Raw genomic sequence first — 5,130 nt, forward strand, 5'->3', positions numbered from 1 at the left:
TTACACGAATGCTTTGTTTATTTTCAATCTTTACTCACCTGTAAGCAGTGTTGGGTAAGTTACTTTAAAATAGTAACTTAGTTACATTACTAGTTACTTCTATCAAAAGTAACTCAGTTACTTCAAGTTACTCGTTACTTTCAAAGTAACTAGTTACTAGGCAAAGTAACTTTGACCGCCGCCATGATTCTAGCCTACGTCACAGCGTCATGTGCGCTTTTTATATCCAACACCAAAACTGCAGTCGTGGTGCTTTTGATTGTACTCAGAAATTCTGCCGTCTGAATAGGAAGATGTAGGTAACACCAGACTGCAGATGAGCTGCATACAGGGCTGGACTGGGACAAAAAATAAATAAAATCGGCCCGGGCATTTTGACTAGAGACCGGCCCACCATTATAGGAAAAATCATAAAGCCTTTGAATGAAAACAAACACTGTTGTGACAGTGATGTACACAGTTTTGATGGTATATATATGTATCAATCTATCAATCATTTGTTGTAAGATTCAGATAATTATTTATTAAAAGCTAGATATTTTAAATGAGAATAAGAAAGAAAAGTATTTCTTTGTGCCCCCCTCTCCCTGTTAATGACCTACCTGCCCCCTGGCAACACTTTGCTAGATCCACCCCTGCACAGTTACCAGCTGTCAGCTACACAGAAAAGGATCCTGGTTTTATTTGTCTCTCAGAAACAGTTCATAACTTCCCCTCAACTCATTCATGTCACCTAAAAGGTAAACCTGTTTCTCCATCACAGCTGTGATGATTCAGTAAGAACATCTCCTGGTTTCACCTTCATGTTTCCCTCTCACCAGATAACCAAACTGACATCATGAGCAACACCTTTACAGCTGTGGCTCCAGCAAACATCAGCTGATACTAGAAATTAATATTAAATAAATTCTAACAACAGCTGATCAAGCTTAAACGTGCTGCTGTTGTTTAGTGCGACATCCGCTTGTTTCCTCTTTCTGGCACAAAGTGGGCGATAAACAAACAAGAGAGAAAAGCTGATCAGCTGATCATTGATCAGTTTCATGATTGAAGTAGAAACGGGAGAGGGAGGGTGAGAGGATGAGAGGAGAAGAGGCAGCTGTGCAGCGTAAACACAGAATAAATCCAGCTTTGTGTCTTTTTCATTCTAGCTGAAGTCCGGGACAAACTGTGTTCCTTTTCACCTCAATACGAAACGAAAATATTACGAAACCCGTAATATTTTCTCTGAATACGGAACGATTCCGTTTTTTTACGGGATGGTTGGCAACTCTAATAATTAACCTTATGAACAAAATAAAGTTTAACATCAGTAACATAGCACCCACCCAGCTGTATAGTCATGCTAGCTAGTACGCAGTACGAAAACGTCAGCACAAGGAAAATAAACTCCACCTAAACTTGGTTTATATCTGACCCAGATGGACTGCAGGTTATAACTTCTTACCTGAAGTTCAGTTCACCTGACACTCGGACCAGCGGCCGCTTCGGGTCTCTCCTCTTGCCTCCCTTTTCCTTCATCCACCTGCTGGCCTCCACCACTTGCTAATGTTACTGAATCTGTGGAAGCTCCGCATAGCCACCACACGATGTAACGAATAACGAGCCTATCTAAATCCCAGTAACGACTAACGCGTTCCTGGTTTTGGCATAATAACTAGTTATGCCAAAACTCGTTACCACAATAATAACATAGTTACTGTAACGCGTTACTTAATAACGCGTTAGTCCCAACACTGCCTGTAAGTGAAAGGAAAGAAAACTGCCTTGAGATGTTGTTTTTTTGAACTAACAGAAAATGTGCATCGTTGTTAAGCTGTTTCATACTTTTGTATGTATGTCTGTATTTCTAGGTCATTCACAATGAAGCTGTTGACTGAGAAGCATCACGTCCAAGCATCTTTATTGATTTATCCCCCTTTCAAGGTGCAACAGTAACTCTGATACAGTCTAAGTCAGGAAACATACATGAAATGAAAACAACTACGCTGACTACGTTACATCGATAAATGCATCAATGATGTCATACTGCAAATTACTGTACAGACTTACTCCAGCCCGAAGACAGCTGCCTATATATCTGGAAATCCTTGTGAGTACAGAAAAGCCCGGTACACTCAGAAGAGCAATAAAAGCGTCTAAAGGACAATACAGGGAAAAGGTGGTGTGCAACATCGAGGAGGCTCTGAGCCTAAGAATTTCATAGCGATGTACCATTTTAACCTGTATATGACAATAATAGAACTTGATATGCAGGAAGTTTGAATTGTTTGCTATGTTTGCATGAAAAATCACCTAAATGAACATTTTAAAGAGCAGTAATGTGCTTTGGCATGCCAATTATTTGAAAACTGTACTCCATTACTCCAGAGAGCATACTCCACTACCTGCTATAACTGCCCATTTCTGCTTTCTGTTTTTGTGCATGCTTGTGTTTAAATGACTCCCCCTCTCCCCACAGCATTCCCAGATACAAATCCATTTTTCTGGTAAAGATGAGGAATCTGTTTGAACAATGTGTAGGTATCCACTCCCACAGTGGGCAGGACAGCAAACCTGGTTTTGTTCTTTGACAGACTACGGAAAATCAAAGTCTTTGTCGTGTCTTTAACAGATTGTCACAAAAATACGAAGCTAAAAGCATTTTTTTTTAAAGTGTGGGTGTCTCAGTTTGAGTGCTCAGTATGTTTACGTCTCCTTTGAAAAAGCAGGTGCAAGGTTTACTGATGAAAAAGGCTTGTGCTGGCGTGGCCTTAGTCATCTGTGCAAAAAGGAGACATGCTGTGTATCTCACATAAATGTGCTGACGAAGGCATACATAGTGGGTCTCATTATTTCTGGCAACTGAAAATATACTGTCATATTGAAGGCAGCGGAGGTTGTTGGCTTATAGATGATCAGAAGAAATTAATATACGTCAAACTATGGATGTAGTTTCTTGCCCTGTATCCTTGCTGTTAAAAAACATTCAGGCATTTGATGTCTTGAAACTGGATCGATACTGAAATATCGATTCCTCCGATACCAATCATTTATGTTCTAGAATCGATTCTCACATTAAAATGTCGATATTTTAGTAATTTAGGGTAAATTTGTAGTTTATCTTTAACAGGAACACAGTGGAAAGAACCTATTTCATTCGGATTGTCTACATTAGAAGGAACTACTTCCTCTTCCGCCTTTCATAGTCATGTGCGAAATACGGTTGTATAAATGTGTCGCAGCCCCTTGGCGTGCGCACTCACAATAATGGTCGAGCGTAATTGGAGTTATGTGCGCACTTATTTTACATCCACAAACAACCGAAACATGGTTAGCGATACATGTGGCAAGAAAGTGAGGTGTTGTGGCAACACGACAAATTTGTCAAACACCTCAGAGTAAATCATATCACAGAATATGACGAGCATATGTTGAGGCGAACTGAAGAGGAGGAGTGGACAGGGACAGGTGCTGCTAGGGTGAAACAGACGTCTCTCACGGAGTGCTTTAGTGCTGCAGGTAGGCAAGGTGTTCAAATAGCGCACAACTTCAGGTTTTTTATTTCTATTTGATGAATTCTGCATTATTACATGATAAGAACAAGTAGTCTGATGTCCTGTAATCATTATGACGCTATAATTTTGTACAAAGTATCGGTATCGGATCAGTATCGTCGATACCACCCTGAATTTTACTTGGTATTGGATCGGAAAGAAAATCAGTGGTATCGCACATGACTAGAAACTGCATCTCTAAAATGTGTGTTCCCATTCTATTAATAACAAAAATATAAAAAAGGCAGAAACTTTTGGGTAAATTTTTTCAAATCTGTTATATATACTATGATTTTAAAGATGTAGAAAGAGTATTTGAGCCAGACGCGGTTTCATCATCATAAGAAAAATAACAAATGACTATTACCCATGAACATTTTTCCAGTGATGGCAGTGTGTTCTACTGTTATCAAATTACTGACAGACATTGTGTCTCACTGGTGGCAAAAACGTGAAGCTATCTGTGTGTGAGTGTGGGAGGTATTGTACAGTTCTCTTTCAGCTAGTTCAGTGAGTTACAATACATCATTATAGCTTTTGCTGTTGTAAGACAGACCAGTAAAGGCATTTCATGACCTTTGCTGAAGCATAAACAGCTTGTGGAATAGCTCATTCTCCAGGTCATCTGCATGTTACCTTTAAACTCCACAAAAGTGTTTTTTTTTTAAGGTAACTCAGGCGTACGGACTGTGAGGCACCTTCATTATGTTAGCGCTTCAATTCTGAATGATGCTTCAGTTGAGAGCTTTTTAATGAGTATATAAACCGAAATTAAATATATGCATGCTCACCTGCCTCTTTGTTGGGTGCACCTGTTAAATTGCTCATTAATGTAAATATCTAATAAGCCAAACAGCTGCCAGAAACTAAAGGCAGCAAGGCATGATCAAGATGACCTGGTGAAATTAGAACTGAGCATCAAAATGAGGATAAAAGGTGATTCAAGAGACTTTGAATGTGACACGGTTGTTGGTACCTGATTGGCTGGTCTGAATATTTCAGAAACTGTTAATCCACTGGGAGTTTTCTGCACAACCATCACCAGGGCTTACGGGGAAGGTTCAAAAGTGTTACTCCCCTCGAGTCGTAATAAAGCTCAACTTGTTCCTTGTGTTTTAACTGACATTTATTTCGGACAGGAGGATTCTTCGACATGCCTTAACATGTAATGATGTCCAACCACAGCCGATACAATGCCATCAGAACTAAAAAGAAATACAAACTTAAATGAATATTCTTAATAAAGCCCCTAAGCATTATATATGGCGAAACATTCCAACAAAACAATCAATAAAATACACATTACACCTCACACTGCGGTAATTGCACTAGAATATCACGCAACACTAGCATATTTACATACAACGAAAATAAACAAAAGAAAACATTTACCTCATTGGCCTCACTCAAAGGGAATAAAACTTTAATCCTTACATCGTGGGGAGGTCCAAAAAAGGCACTCTTTTATTTATCTTACTATTTACTATCTTACTGTGGACGTGCAAACCTCGTGGCTCGTCTCAATTAGCTTGCTGAGTGTGCCAGCCAAAAATACCCTCTTAGCAACAACAGACGGAACTATAGAAAAGGTTCC

The sequence above is a fragment of the Rhamphochromis longiceps genome, linkage group LG1 (assembly GCF_057381845.1).
Source record: "Rhamphochromis longiceps isolate RC_006_pf linkage group LG1, R_longiceps_female_GT1.1, whole genome shotgun sequence".
Classification (NCBI taxonomy): Eukaryota; Metazoa; Chordata; class Actinopteri; order Cichliformes; family Cichlidae; genus Rhamphochromis; species Rhamphochromis longiceps.